Source organism: Lithobates pipiens, unplaced genomic scaffold (assembly GCF_037356315.1).
Source record: "Lithobates pipiens isolate NorthernLeopardFrog02 unplaced genomic scaffold, aLitPip1_a1.2 Scaffold_16, whole genome shotgun sequence".
In the NCBI taxonomy this organism is placed as follows: Eukaryota; Metazoa; Chordata; class Amphibia; order Anura; family Ranidae; genus Lithobates; species Lithobates pipiens.
The window spans coordinates 345,562,583-345,579,304 of record NW_027507748.1 but is presented as its reverse complement, the minus strand read 5'-3'; the positions used below and the strand labels follow the sequence as shown (position 1 = coordinate 345,579,304).

At 44.7% G+C, this 16,722-nt stretch overlaps 1 non-coding gene across 1 annotated transcript; it reads left to right on the top strand.

Moving 5' to 3' along the window:
* Positions 1 to 2,415: 2,415 nt before the first annotated feature.
* LOC143986243 (U6 spliceosomal RNA) lies at positions 2,416 to 2,522 on the top strand. The gene has a single exon (XR_013276456.1). It is a non-coding gene; the product is annotated as a U6 spliceosomal RNA (small nuclear RNA).
* Positions 2,523 to 16,722: the final 14,200 nt, after the last annotated feature.

Sequence of the window (16,722 nt, the reverse complement as noted above, 5' to 3'; positions counted from 1 at the left end):
CTCCTCATCCTCTCTCACCCAGGCTCAGGGTACTGGCAAAGCAGCTGGCAACGTGTCCTCTTCCCTTGTCTCAATGGCATCAGTCACTCCTTCCCTAGACCCACCATGTCCTCCTGAGGAGTCCCCCTAACTGTTTGAGCACAATGTTGGGTACATGCCCCAGGAGGATGCCCAGCATTTTGAAGGTTCTGATGATGATACCTAGCTAGAGGAAGGCAGGGCCGTGACCCCAGAGAGAGGGGATGCCCAAGAAGGACAGCAATCTGGCAGTCATGTTCCACCAGCTGCAGCATACTGCCAGGTTTGCTCCAGTGATTATGAGGTCACTGACTCCACGTGGGTGCCTGATAGGAGAGAGGAGGAGGAGGAGGAGGCACATCTTCAATGAGATAAACAATAAAAAAACACAACAATATCGCGCTAGGGTAGAACAAAAAGCTGCAACTAAAAACCATCAAATATCATTATGGAACAAAGCAAAAATAATATATAAAGTTGCGCTAAGTATACGTGAAGGCCAAAGAGTCCAACTTTTCTTGTTCGGGAAGAGATATTGGCAAGATCTGGAAGCTTTACCAAACGTTGAAAGAAAGACTGATCTCTTTATTGTTGGGACTAGATCCACAATCATAGTCTCTTGTGTTTTTTACCTGTGAGGACTTTTTTATGAGCCTTAAGACGTAGGGTATTTTATATGGCACATTTTCAATTTTGGATTTATGATTAATGATCTATGCACAATTTGGTATTTAAATTTACTTTTATAAGTTGTACCACAGGTCTTCACGTATACTTAGCGCAACTTTACATCTTCAATGAGGCAGCACACCGACTGAATCACACCGCAGAACTCCGCCTGTGCAGGGCGCTGCCTCTGCACGTTATTCCAAAAGTTCTTTGGTGTGGGCCTTTTTTGAGACAAGTGCATCAGATCGCACCGCTGCTATGTGCAACATATGTCTCAAGCGTATGTCGCGTGGCCAAAACATCAGCCGCTTGGGCACCACATGCTTGACCAGACATATGTTGACCTGCCATGCAGCTCGTTGGCAAGCGTACCTTAAAGACCCACACCAAAGAACAAAGCTGACCTCTCCTTGCTCCTCATCAGCTGGGATCTTCAACCCCACTAGACTTTCAGTCCTCTCTGAAACCTTCACTGCACTGAGAGGAATGAAGGTGTAGAATTAGGTGTGTACACCCATGTCCGATTGTAGCAGGCAAATTTCCCTTTTTCTTTGTGCAGGGACTGTTCTAAACACGGGAAACACATACCACTCCACAGGCATACTATAGACACCCCCCAGGCACGATATTTAAAGGAATATTTCACTTTTTTTTTCACTTTAAGCATCATTAAAATCAGTGCTCCCGAAAAAATTGCAGTTTTTAGCCTTTCAAATTATCACTTTTTATTTCAAACATACGAGTCCCATAGACTTTAATGGGGTTCTAAAGTTCATACGAATTTTCGGTCTGTTCGCAGGTTCTGTTGTTAATCTTGATTCTAGTTGTTGGAGTTGGATATAATGCTAATGCCAATCCAAGCGATTAAAGGCTTTTTGTGCACCTAAAGATAATAAACATAGTGGGAGCCTTTGTCTATTTGCATATTCTATAGGGAAGAGCATCTTGATTATATTGTTCCATGCTTCCCAATGGGGTAAAAAGCCCACCTGATCCATATTAAAGTATATGTAAACCCTTACTGTGTAAAACAACCCATTTGGGTGTGTGTGTGTCAGAGGGAAGAAGAGAAGGAGCAATACACTAAACTTTCCAGTAAAGATATAAATATAAGTTTGCAAATGAGAGGCCAACTTTTTCACATAGATCTTCAAGACATTAAGACAATATTAATCAATGATTTTTTCTATTGCTATTGTGTTCTGACAGTGGGGACTCCTCTGTCGTCAAAATACACTGCTCTGCAGTGGCGATCGAAGGAAGATTTTCTGTTTTTCCTGTTCTAGAGAAGCCGATTGTTAGATTGACTCCTCGCTAGTGGGAACAGCCATAGATGGATCAAAATTTGTCTGGTCCCAGCTGAACTGGCTGAATTTTGATCCATCTGTGGTCAGCTTAATACTGCCCTCTCCTGAGATTGACAATGCTGCTGTCCAAAAGTGTCTCGGTTGCTGCACCATCCAGAGTGAAGTAACCCTAAAACAGGAAGCATTGTACTGGCCAGGTCACCAGTTTTAAATTAAAGAAAAAAATTCCTAATGAAAAGAAAACAAACCTGCAGCAGCACAAGAAACAGAAGAAAACAGAATCATAATCCAAATTTGCCCACCTTGTGCCATTACTAGGTTTCTCACTTGACACACCAACAGATAATTTGGTTATAACCAATAATATATGGCAATCAGAACAAAGGATTTCTGAATCAAAAGAAATTAAAAATCTCATTTAGTCCTCACTTCGGCAGGACATATACTAAAATTAGAATGATACAAAGAAGATTAGCATGGACCCTTAGCAAGGAAGACATGCAAATTCGTAAAGTGCTTCATATTTTTTTATTTTTAAAAAAAGCTCATTTATTGAGTTGCATGTTATTAAGTTTACTGAGTTTAGCAAGGAGTTGAAACGAAAGCAATAACAAATATACTGCTTGAAAAGGTTATACTCTAGGCTTGACGCATCTGTTTAAAGTGATTGTAAAGTCTTGTTTAAAAAAAACAAAAAAAAAACAAAGATGTTATACTTACCTCCTCTGTGCAGTTGGTTTTGCACAGAGCAACCTGGATCCTCCTCTGTTTGGGTCCCTCTTTGCTGCTCCTGGCCCCTCCCTCTCATCTAGTGCCCCCACAGTCAGCAACTTCCCATGGGGGGCACTGGAGTCGAGTCAGAGCTCCCTGTGTCCATTTAGACATGGACCCCTGACCCGGCCCCACCCCCTCTCTCCCCTGATTGGCTGGCTGACTTTGATTGGCAGCCGCGTGAGCCAATGGCTTAAACATTCGTGGACATCGCTAGAGAGATATGGGCCTCAGGTAAGTAATTAGGGGGGTGCTGGAGTGGCTGCTACACACAGAAGTTTTTTTTTTCTTCTTAATGCATAGAATAAAAAAAACTTCTGCCTTTACAACTAAGCTGGGAAAATTCTGAACATAATACACACACGTATCAATAAATACAACAAATAGCCAATCACAGATTAATGGGACCAAACAATGATCCAGTCATAGAAATACATCATTGGACCTATCATGACTTGTTCAGAAATTCAATTCCAGCCTTTGACTTGACCAGATGCAAATAAAAATGGACAGATAATACTGTAGAGTACTATGGCTCAGACATTAATAGCTCAGATATATTAGGTAAAACATCTAACATATTAAAGCTCAACTCCAGCCAAAACATTTTCTCAGTAGAGTGCAAAGGGATTAGACCAGGGGTCTCCAAACTTTTGACCTTCCTGAGCCACATTGGAAGAGGAATTGTCTTGGGCCACACATAAAACACTGTACACTAACAATAAGGATAGATCATTTTTTTGTCATTTTATATTATAAAAGTAAAAGGGCAATATAAAACTAGTGCAATATTTGACACTAATGCATCAATATCTGGTTTGATGGATGTAGTAATAATTCTTAATGAAGTCTCAGTTTATGATTTTGTGTTCACAGCTGTCTTGGGCCGCATGCAGCTGCAAGTTGGACACTCCTGGGTTAAACCCACTATCAACTTTTTGTTGTCATCTGTGTTTTCATTTGGAAGATTTTTCCTTGATTATCCACTTCAGATCCGCGCTATTGCCAAATGACGGCATTAGCGCGGACCTACATTTCCAGGACTACGTCTATTGACGTCGTCCTGGTTACGAGCGGCCTGCGCGCCCCCTGAGGGGCGCGCGCGGCGCGCTCTGTGATCGGCGAGTCCGTGAGACTCGCCTGATCACCGATCCGTGTAAGGGGTCGATCCCGACCCCTTATCACGTGATCAGCTGTCAGCCAATGACAGCTGATCATGTGATAGAACGGAGCCGGTAATCGGCTATTATTCCTCCTCGCGCTGACAGCGCGAGGAGAGAAAAAAAAAGCCGATCACCGGCGGCCGTGATCGGGACATCAGTCCCGATCACGGCCATCAATACAAGGGACCACCTGCCACCTGCCTGTGCCCACCTGCCTCCCGCAGTGCCATCCTGAAGTAAAATAAAAGAAAAAGTAAGTGCCCCCCGTCAGTGCCCCCTGTCAGTGCCCATAGTGCCCACAGTGCCATCCACAGTGCCACCCACAGTGCCACCCACAGTGCCACCCACAGTGCCACCCCACAGTGCCACCCACAGTGCCACCCAATCTGCCTCAAAGGTGCTGCACCCCAGTGCCGCCCATCAGTGCCCAGCAGTGCCGCCCATCAGTGCCCAGCAGTGCCGCCCATCAATGCCCAGCAGTGCCACCTATCAGAGCCACCTATCAGTGCCACCTATCAGTGCCCATCAGTCCCATCTATCTGTGGTACCTATCAGTGCCCATCCGTGCCACCCATCCATGCCACTTATCCGTGCCACCCATCCGTGCCATCTTATCTGTGCCCATCTTTGCCCATCAGTGCCGCCTTATCTGTGCCCATCGGTGCCGCCTTATCTGTGCCTATTAGTGCCGCCTTAACTATGCCTATCAGTGCCCACCAGTGCAGCCCATCAGTGCCCACCAATGCAGCCCATCAGTGCCCACCAATGCAGCCCATCAGTGCCCACCAATGCAGCCTATCAGTGCCGCCTAATCAGCGCACTTCAATGAAGGAGAAAAATGACCCGTTTGCAAAATTTTATAACAAACTATTAAAACATGATTTTTTTTTTTTTTTTTTTGCATCTTTTTTTGTTTGTTTAGCAAAAAATAAAACTCCGAGCTGTAACTAAATACCACCAAAAGAAAGCTCTATTTGTGGGAAAAAAATGATAAAAATTTCATTTGGGTACAGTGTTGTATGACCGCGTAATTGTCACTCAAAGTGCATCAGCGCTGAAAGCTGAAAATTGGTCTGGGACTGAGGGGGGTTTAAGTGCCCAGTAAGCAAGTGGTTATACAACACAGAAAATTAAGGAAAATCTCCTCTATCTATTTGACAGATATCAGATAGAGCAAGAAGAAAAGAGAAAACCTTTCAATGGGGGCAAAGACATCAATAAAAGGCACTAAACTGTAGGCAGATATGTTCCCTGCATCTGAGCAACACAAACCAAAAACACAATTTAATTCATTTTAATATTCAAAGCAAACTACCCCATCTATGTCTCTCGGCATTACTTTATTGATAAATCACGTTGAAAAACAGGCCCTAGTATTTCTGGCTGTGGCCATCTTGTGGCTGTGGAAGACTCCTGGGAAGTTTGACATCATTGGCATTGGCTTGGAAAAAAGAAACCAGAAAGTGACCCCTCTGCGGTCATCCCATGGCTGGAGAGACAGGACGCAGCCACCCCAGAACCAACCTAACGATTCAGTCACATCCCCCCACAGCTGAGCCCTGCAGGACTGGATATCCATGATGCTGGATCCTGACATCCTCCCCCAAATCGTAAGTAGGCTTCAGCCTGTATCCTGCCACCCTCTCTTTCCTATTTGGACATAGCTATAGCACTCTAGGAACCATCCCCGAACCATTTGAGTCCCCTTCTCATAAACCTGTTACTAGGTGGTCATGCTACCATCTTTACCGCAACTCTCCCAATCTGTAACGCCCCCCTATTGCAAGCACTCAGCCACTCTGGAACCATGAACTTGTACCTCCTGAGCTTCTACATTCTACTTTATCTGGCACCGTTGTGCACTTTGAATAACTTTTGTTCGCCCCTAGAGACAGGTGAAAATGCATCCGGACCCCCATTTCCCATGCAACCCCTTGCATTCTCCCCCCATCCCCATTATTACAGATGCAACTTGCTACCATACCAAGTTTTGTTTCCCTGGCCAGCAGCAACCCCCACGGCTGTGGAGGGCTGTTACAAGTTAGTTATGCTGCGCTGGTCCAGAGTCGGTGAAGTTTTTTTTTTCTGTTTATTTTAATTTTTTTGTTTTCTTCACTGTACCACCTGATATGTCTTATACTCCAATATAAGAACTGTTTTAGCCAATATATTCCTGTGTTTGCTTTCTTACCTCCATGGTACCCTGCTGGCTCACTGCGGACACTGCGCTGCCCTCCGTGACCCACCTACAGGACACCACCATCCACCATGCACCAAAACTCTTGTTTCAATTTATGCTAATGTATACAAAAATGCTGTTATGTGCGGAGGTGGACGCGGGCTTCTCCCTTACTGATCCGACTGTACTCTCAATCAGTATCACTGCACTTATGGCATCCCTTAAGCTAGTTGCCTGGAACGTGCGGGGACTTAGAGCCAAACCTAAATGACTGGCTGTCCTCTCCCATCTCAAAACCATGCCAGATGTCTCTTTTCTTGTAGAAACCCATATAATGGGCCAAATGCAGATTGCACTCAAGAAACCCTGGGTGGGTCTACCAGGCCCCGTATACCAACACCTCTAGAGGCGTTGCCATGCTCATTGCCAAGTCAGTACAGTTCCAACTCCATAGCCTGCAGTCGGATCGGCAGGGCCGCTTCCTCTTTCTTCACGCCACCTTTGGTGGCCTTGAGTTGTTGCTTTTAGAATGTTATATCCCCCTGCTCTTTCAATTTCCCGCCCTGAGGGAGGGAGTGACATTCATGACTCATCACCCCACAGTGCCTGCAATATGGATGGGGGACTTTAACATGGTCATTAATCCTCTTCTAGAAAGACTTCGCCCATCCACCCCCTGCACCAATTCTGCCCCCCCCTTACTAGATTTGGGAGATTCCTCCTGGAATTTTCTATGAGAGACACCTGGAGACATAAACACTCTAACAAAACTGCCTATTCCTTCTTCACCCCCTCACAGGCCACAATGTCTCGCATAGACATGATTATGGTGTCCCCTGCCCTGATCCCAAGCCTCCTCGATGTGGTATTCGGAGTCAGGGGCCTCTCAGACAACTCACCATACTGGACTACCCTCCGCTTGCCCTCAACCACCTCAACTTGCATATGGAGGTTGAATCCGTTCTGGCTCACTGTCCTCATGGACCTAGAAACTATCCAAAGAGAGTGGACTCGCTACTTTCAATCCAGTGCGGGGTCTGCTACATGCCCGTCAAACTACATGCCCTTCTGATCCTCTCCACACGCATAAATGGACACAAGGCCTCCTCTAAGTTTATCCTACACCAGTTTTCCAAACAAGCTGCGCTATAAAAATCAACCCAAAAAGGTTAAATGCGTGTGAGTACAGAGAAATTAATCCATTACTGACATTTACACATAGTTAAGTGAAATACAAATCATGCAGAGTTAATTGTGAATAAAATATAAAGTGAATTTTTACACCACTTAAGTTGCACAAATCTAACACTTAGTGCCAATAATTAGTCCATCTCAGAAGAAAAAAATTATTCCTTGTGATCTCCACCGTGAGAGGGCACACCTCACCAGCGAAAAGGTGTCCCCAAGAAGGAAAGAAAAGATTCTTCCACCACCAAAATTACTGCCGCTTACCAGCTAATTTGATCCCATATATGAGATCAGATATCGCCAAATGACTTGCCAAATGACTTGTCACTCAATCAAGGTTTGGACTGCATGGAGGGTTTAGGCTGCATGGAGGGTGTATCCTTTGAAGCACTCCGCTCGAATAACAGTATACTCATACGACCACACCGCTCATTTCCCACCATGAAAATAGAAGGAAGGAACCACCATAGCGTAATATTGCCAAAGTATTTAATAAAAAGATAAAAAAATTTGCACTTACATAACATATGTATCAGAAAAGCATCTATTAAAACTTCCAGCCGGGCGGCTTCTGCCTGTTGCTTCTGGGATCAGCGTAGATTAGCGGTAACATCAGCACGCCGCTTCTCCCTACACCGTTTCGTTAGAGATAACGTCTTCCAGGGGCTTTTTTATTTATTTTTTATTTAGAACTTTGCCAGTATTTTTGATTTTTTAGACAGAGCTGTATCATATACCCCTTTTTTATCCTACAACAGGCTGAGGATAGACTAAAACTTCCTAGAACAGGTTTTTCTTGCAGACCCTTTGGCCTCCAATTCTGCCCAGTTACGCCTGCACTCTAGACTAACAGACCATCTACATTTTGAAAAAGCTAAATGGGGCATATTCTTTAGCAAACAAAAAACCTTTGAACAGGGTGAGCAAGCTGGTAAGCTCCTGGCGTACATGGCCCATTTGGACCATAGCCCTCCCATTTTAGTCCAACTCCGTTCGGAAACTGTAACCATACTTACAGACCCTGCACAGGTGGTCTGCAAGTTTAGACGGTTCTACTCCGACCTATACACCTCAAAGACCAGCCGCCCCCCAAACTAACTACATCTACTGCTACAGAGCGTTGAGTTCCCCTCCCTCGCTGACTCCCAAATAGAGCTCCTTGAGGCTTCTATAACAGAGAAATGCAAAGCAGTGGCAATAGCGAGTCTACCGGCATCTAAAGCCCCAGGTTCTGATGGCCTCCCCCAAGAATTCTATTCCCAATTCCAAGAAGTCCTTCTCCTTAAATTACAAGTGCTTTACTCATATATCTATGAGACTGAGACACTCTTTATGAATCTCCAGGCCACCCACGACAATATCGGATCCAGGGTAGTGATTAGCCTTGACGCTGCCAAGGCATTTGATTCAGTGGAATGGGGCTACATATGGGAATGCCTCCGTAGATCCGGCTTTGGCCCCAGATTTATCAAGTGGCTCCAGCTCCTCTATCAGGCTCCCACTGCCCAAATCCAGTTCAATGGCAAAACATCAGACCCCTTTCCTTAATCCCACGGCACTCGCCAGGGATGCCCCATATCCCCTATGCTATACGCACTGGCTGTTAAACCCCTGGCCATCACCATCAGGGTGCACCCAGACATCAGGGGCCTCTGCATAGGACGAGTGACTGAAGTCCTCAGTCTTTATGGGGACGATATGCTCCTGTACTTGGAAGACGCTGGCCCCTCCCTGACAGCGGCCCTATGTTTAATCCAACAGTTTGCCACAGGTGTGGGCTAGACTCCCCCTTGGAGTCATGGGTCGCATCAGTTTAGTTAAAATGATCCTCCTCCCCAAACGACTCTACTTATTCTGGTATGCTCCCCTTTACATCCCAGCTCACGTTTCTAAATCTATGGAGTCTATACTTAACACTTTTGTGTGGAGCCCTTCCAGTTGGGCTCCTCTGCTAGCAAAAGAGCGGCAAAAGAGCAGAAGATAGTGGAGGAACCCGGTGAGAAGAACCAAAAAGCGTGGAGAAGACCCCCAGAGCTACCTAATAAACTACTTTAAAAACCTGTGTAGTGTGTTTTTTTAATTGACACTTTTTCCCTCAGGTGAATGGGTAGGGGCACGATGTACCCCATACTCATTCACATAGGGTGGGGGCCAGGATCTGGGAGCCCCCTTATTAAAGGGGGCTCCCGGATTCCAATAAGCCCCCTGCCCACAGACCCTGACAACCAACGGCTAGGGTTGTCGGGAAGAGGCCCTTGTCCTCATCAACATGGGGACAAGGTGCTTTGGGCAGCCTCCCGACCCCAAAGCACCCAACCCCCCATGTTGAGGGCATGCGGTCTGGTACAGTTTGGGGGGCACTCGCTTGTCCCCACCCCCTTTCCCGACTGGCCAGGCTGTGTGCTCAGATAAGGGTCTGGTATAGACTTTTTTCGGCGTAGGGGTTACCATAAAAGCCTATGCCAGGTGACGGGGCTCGCAAGGTGTCAATCTTGGCAAGATTGACTTCCTTCTCTAGTCCCGTCGTACCTGAAGTCACGTTCAAATTAACAGACTTTAGTCCGTGTGTGGGCAAGTCCGTTCACTTGGAAAGTCTGATGAACTAGCACACAGACAAGCCGATTGTCCGCACGAAAGCCAAGTCCGGTGGACAATTTTGAGTCAAGTCTTCTTTATAAGTCTGCCAGACTTTTGGGAAGAAAAAGTCAGCTGGAACCCACACACGGTTGAATTTTCCAGCGGACTCTAGTCCGCTGGACTAAGTCCGCCGGATAGTCTGATCGTGTATATGCGGTATAAGATTACCCTGTATTTAGCTCCATCCATCTTCCCTTCAACTCTGACCAGCTTCCCTGTCTCTGCTGAAGAAAAGCATCCCCACAACATGATGCTGCCGCCACCATGTTTCACGGTGGGGATGGTGTGTTCAGGGTGATGTTTTCCGCCACACATAACATTTTTCTTTTAGGCCAAAAAGTTCAATTTTGGTCTCATCTGACCAGAGAACTTTCTTCCACATGTTTGCTGTGTCCCTCACATGGCTTCTCGCAAACAGCAACGGGACATCTTATGGGTTTTTTTCAACAATGGCTTTCTTCCTTTTATTTCAGATTTGTGGCGTGCATGACTAATAGTTGTCCTGTGGACAGATTCTTCCACCTAAGCTGTGGATCTCTGCAGCTCCTCCAGAGATACCATGGGCCTCTTGACTGCTTTTCTGATTATTGCTTTCCTTGCCTTTCATTTTTTGTGGATGGCCATGTCTTAGTAGATTTGCAGTTGTACCATACTCTTTCCATTTTTAGGTGATGGATTGAACAGTGCTCTGTGAGATGTTCAAAGCTTGGGATTTTTTTTATATTCTAACCCTGCTTTAAACTTCTCCAAAACGTTATCCCTGACCTGTCTGGCATGTTTCTTGGCCTTCGTGATGCTGTTTGTTCACTAAGGTTCTCTAACAAACCTCTAAGGGCTTCAAAGAACAGCTGTATTTATACTGAGATTAAATTACACACAGGTGCACTCTATTTACTAATGTAAAAAACAATTCTAGTAGCGTGAGAAAGGATTAGAACTTCTCAATATATAAATTGACACAAAGCATTTAAAATGATAAGCATACTGCACAAGTAGTATGCAACATTCCAACAATATAATATAAAATGGTAAATGGTATTGCATTGAATGAAAAATTATGGTTATATCTATGATAAAAGGCCATACAAATGGTTTCAGATCAGTTTTTTACTTCAATGTTATTGGAACATTGAAGATTTTGTTAACATGGTATAGTCTAAACATTCAAGGCTCTTTATTAGCTTTCGATGTCTCTCAAAGCTACCCGGTTGCATAAGGGGTTAAAAGTGCAATGCCTAAGTGACTCTAAATTGCTTTGGCTAATACGACACCAGGAACACCTCGGTTCATTGCCAAACAAGACAACGTCCTTCACAATGCTCCATCTTTTCCGAAGTGTAAAGAAATCAAAACCTTTTTCCCTTTCTGTGTAAGAAAAGTGGCTGACCCCTGGCAGCTGCCCTGTATAGCAAGAGGGGGGAGAATTTGCTCGTCTGAGAGTAATGGAGTAACAGTTCAAATCACAGCGGATGAGGCGAAGGGAAGAGACAACGCTCTGCTGAGTGACACAACGTAATAATTAGTGACAATGATTGACAGATACACTCCATCTACCGCTCCGATGGCTGGGAGCAGTTATTCCACAACTGTCTATGGGCACAGCCATCCCTCTTGGGAGTCAATGATGGTCTGTGATTGACAGCTGCCTGAGAGAGAGAGTGAGAGAGAGAGAAAGGGAGAGACAGATATAGAGGGTGTGTGAGAGAGGGAGGACGGGCACGGTACACTTACCATAAGTCACAGTTTCCTCCAGCTCCCCCGTCGCAGCACTAGCTGTATACATGTATTCTGTTTCATTTTTCATGCCAGCTGCCATAGAGTTTTAAATAGATGACTTCAATAGCTTTTCTGCTATTAACCCGTTCACTTCCAGCAACCCATCCCTCATCATCCATTAGCGAGGCAGACAAGCAGTTTGTTTGTTTATTGATCAAACTAATGAGAATGACATGGCTAATCAAACAGTGATTGACACCATTAGCATTTGAAGCTATTATTAAAGTCACTCTGGGGAGCTGAGAGGAAAAATGGGTTTCAGTTTCAGACTTGCGGCAATTTCCTGGTGCATGGTGAACACAAACATATTAATTAGAATTTGCTATATTGCCAATGCCGCAATCATATGGTCTTATCATTTTGTGTAAATAACTGCTGCAACATTTACTGAGTTGGAAAGACAATTTTTTTTTCAGAATCAGTGCTATAGAAAATATGGCGGTTTAGAAAAACTTTCCAACTTAATTTCTGCACATCATATATTTGGTGTTACAGCTATGGTAAGATTTGATCGTAATGTTATTGTACATATCCCATATGTAGATTTTCCTTTTACCAGAAACCACCCATGTGCTTAGCGTGGTTAGACTCCATCTACCATAGCCCCCTTTTCATGGATAATGAGACAATATACCTTCTTGGTTTTTGCTTTAGAGGACTAAAGTGAGACCCGGAGAAGAGCAAATGGACAGGGGGTCTGCATGACAAAAGGGAGGAACAGGTCAGAAAAGGGTTAAAAAATGTGAGTTTCAAGTGGAGGGCTAGTGGTCTTACCTGGTTTGAGGCTGAAGGTCAGATGGGCAAGGTGTAGAAGCAAGGGTTGTTCATGTGAAGGATGCTCTGTATTTATTTGGGAAAGGTGAGTGAAGGGGGAAGTTCCCCACCCACCCCCTGCCATAGAATTGCATGCATTGTAAGTCAAGGGTTGTAGGGAGGTAGTATTTTTAAAAAAAGTTGTCACAGCAGCTTGGTGGGTCAGGGGGTCTTTGGGGGTCAGTATACTTGTATTGTTACAAAACATGATAACACTACCTGTTTTAGTATTGCTGTTTCTTTCGATTGTCATGATTGACATTCCTCTACTCATGTTATTATTGCGCTTTTTGACCACTTTTTATAACCATGTATGATCATTCTTCTTGCTGAAAAACTCCAATAAACTTTTCATGAAACTAAATTGGGAATATGGTGCTTCTACTTGCTTGCTTATTGTCTGCTCTCCCAGAAGCTAGGTCCCCTGGGTGAAAAAGTAAGTTTGGAATTTCTTCCAGCTGTTTGGGTAGTGGCCGAGCACATGTGAGATTCTAGTTATAGATTGTCAGATAAGAAGAGTAAGAAGGCAGATTTAACCCACAGGTGTTTCTGAAGATAAAAAGAAAAACTTTATTTTTTATAAAAATATATAAGGAAATTATTCTTGACAGCTGCACTTCCAAAATTCCTTTTATTGCAGCTTCATACGACAAGTGGTTGACAGATGGAGCAGGGGACAAAGAGGTAGACGTGTTTCGCGCAAATGTTCGCGCTTAGTCAATGACTAAGCACTAACATTTGCGCGAAACGTGTCTATCTCTACCTCTATCTTTGTTCCCTCGATCCATCTGTCAAGCACTTGTCATATGAAGCTTCAGTAAAAGGAAATTTGGAAGTGCAGCTGTCTGGAATAATTTCCTCATGTTACACAGCATGTGAGCTGGACTAGCACCTGACTAGTGTGTGTGGGGATTAACCAGTGACTCACTCACCTGGAGCGACTTTTCTTGTTTCATTGAATTTCTAAAAAATATGTTACAGCATTTTAAAGACAGAATTTCAATTTAAATAAAATATCTTTAATTTATTTCCGTTTATGTCCCTTCCACAGTCCAACCAGTTTTTTGGAAGAATAGCCAAATAACCTACCGATGTGTTTTGGATAATGGATTCCAACTTGAGTTAAGCCACGTACATTCTACTACACAGCGGGTTGAACAAAAAAAAACTGACAGCTCAGGTCAGAGTCCTTGTACTAACAATCTGATGTTAGTACAGCGATCTCCCCTGCTGTGCTATTGTGTATTGACATTGGAACAGCGCCCCCGGCAGAACTTTTTAGATCATGACCCTTCAACAGAATCTGGCCGAATGGCTAGCTTCTGTCAGAGAGTGCCCGCCGTACACATGGGCCGAATAGTGACCAGTTTCTATTGACCAGGCTGATGCTGCCTGACATTCAGCTTTACAAAACAAAAGCTCTAGCCAGCTTTGTAACTGTGCTTTCCTGAAAAAATCTGCTACACACACAGGTACACAATACCTGTGTGGCTGCATATTACGGTATGTGGACTAGTTTGGGAGGAGTGGATCTCAGAGTTGCGGCTGAGATGGCGACTGCAGTGGGTCTTTGAGCATAAATTAGGACTTTGTGAGTAATACACAATAATACACAAAATAATCTTGATCCTAATTTTAAAGTAGATCTGAACCCAATTACTAGCATCTCCTATAAGCTTTATTATGATAATGTACTTTGACGTTTTTTAATCTGTGGCTTTTAAATAAAAAAATACTCTGTTGATCCTACTATTAAAATTTTGTTCTGACACTTCCTGTTATGGGATAGCAACTGTTTCTCAACTGTACCCATATGTTATCCTCCTGGCACATGGGTCCCTGGTTGAGACTACAAATGGGTGTTCTGATACACATTGCCATGTCATGGACAAATGCTGTCAATATCATGCATATGCATTGGAGTGAGTGCATGTTGACAGGAAGTGGCTAAAAAGGCTGGAGGAGATTAGCACCTATGAGATCTCCCTTTATGTTTCCACAGCTGTCAGTTCCCCGCTGATCACAGAGCTGCAAGGTGTGTGATGTTAGATAGACATTTGATATTACGGTAACTCTTTCGCTGGAGGACTTCCTTGGACATTGCTCCTTGGGCTGTGGTTTTTTTTTTTTTTTGGGATTCCTTACACTCTTTAGCGCAATCCTGTATCTTTGTTTATTTTAGACCTATGTTTGGGCAGTTTCTCCCATTCTTCTTTGCAGAACCTCTCAAGCTCCATCAGGTTGGGTAGGGAGCGTCGGTGCACAGCCATTTTCAGATCTCTCCAGAAATGTTCAGTCAGGTTCAAGTCTGGGCTATGGTTGGGCCACTCAAGGGCATTCACAGAGTTGTCCCATTGCCACTCCTTTGTTATCTTGGCTGTGTGCTTAGGGTCGTTGTCCTGTTGGAAGATGAACCTTCGCTCCAGTTTGAGGTCCAGAGCGCTCTGCAGAAGGTTTTCATCAAAAATGTCTCTGTACATTGCTGAATTCATCTTTTCATCGATCCTGACTAGTATCCCAGTTCCTACTGCTGGAAAAAGATTCCCACAGCAAGATGCTGCCATCACCATGCTTCACTTGTAGAGTTCAATGTTTGTTTCATCATCAGAGCAGGGAATTATGTTTCTCATGGTCTGAAGGTCCTTCGAGCGCCTTTTGGCAAACCCTAGACGGGCTGCCATGTACCTTTTACTGAGGAGTGGCTTCTGTCTGGCCACTCTACCATACAGACCTGAATTGTGCAGTGCTGCAGAGATGGTTGTTCTTCTGGAAGGTTCTCTTTTCTCCACAGAGAAATGGAGCACTCACAGAGTGACCATCAGGTTCTTGGTCACCTCTCTGGCTAAGCCTCTTCTCCCCCAATTGCTCAGTTTGGCCAGGCAGCCTGCTCTAGGAAGAGTCCTGGTGGTTTCAATCTTCTCCCATTTATGGATGATGGAGGCCACTGTGCTCACTGGAACCTACAATGCTGCAGACATTTTTCTGTACCCTTTCCCAGATGTGTGCCTTGATATAATCCTTGATAATCCTCGATATAATCCTGGGGCAGCATGACGACGTCAAATCTGTGATGAAACGCGCCGGAAGGAGCAACGTGCTGGCGTCACAGCACGCTACGTCCATCTGTTTGTTAGCACGGGCGTGTGTTCTGTAGCCAGCCGGCCACAATTTTATGCAAATTTTAAGTGTTTTTTGTCTATACGCTGCAGCGTTTTTTTACTTTTAAAGCGGAGGTCCACCCTAAAGTGGACCTTCCGCTCATCGGAACCCTCCCCCCCTCCGGTGCCACAATCGGCACCTTTCAGGGGGGAGGGGGGTGCAGTTACCTGGATAATCCAGGTAACTGCACCCACTTCCGGGATAGCTCTCTGCGGAAAGGGGCGTAATTACGCCCCTTTCCGCAAGTGCCCGCCCCTTCCCGCAAGTGCCCCACTGCCTGCTGGGAAACACACAGATCCCAGAGGCAGCGGGGAGCGTCCTTATTGCGCAGCGCGATTCGCGCATGCGCAGTAGGGAACCGGGAAATGAAGCCGAAAGGCTCCATTTCCTGAATCCCATACCCAAGATGGCGGCGGCAGGACCCGACAGACGACCTAGAGATCGGCTTCGGGTGCCGACATCGCGGGCGCGCTGGACAGGTAAGTGTCACTATTTTAAAAGTCAGCAGCTGCAGTATTTGTAGCTGCTGGCTTTTTAAAAAAAAAAAAACGCGGAGTCCCGGTGGACTCCCGCTTTAAATAAAAATACCCTATGGGTTTTACCTATGATTGCTCCATTTTTCCTTCTTTTGAGCAAACAATTATCTACCCTTCGCCATATCATTTGGTACCATTGGAGAGCCGATTGAGTAGGGCTGGGAGACCTTTACAGAAGATTTGTCGATTGGATCGTTTTGGCGATTGGATCGTGTGGGGAGATCTTTCTGAGGAAAAGGCCCCGGCCGGGTTATGGTCATATGCGTTTGAAGTTTTCAAAGCTGGTAAGCGTGCACTTCACTTGGTGGTGGGATCATTTCAGCACAAGTCACTTTATTGTGCAAAACATTCCAGCCGTCACTTGATTCCTTCACAGATTATGGACTGATTTATTTTCATATTTTTTACTTTTCTTTTTCAATTTTTCATGTACATATTTATATGAATTTTTTTCTATGAACACATTTATGAATTCATTTTCACTATTTTTGATTCATAGCAATTGA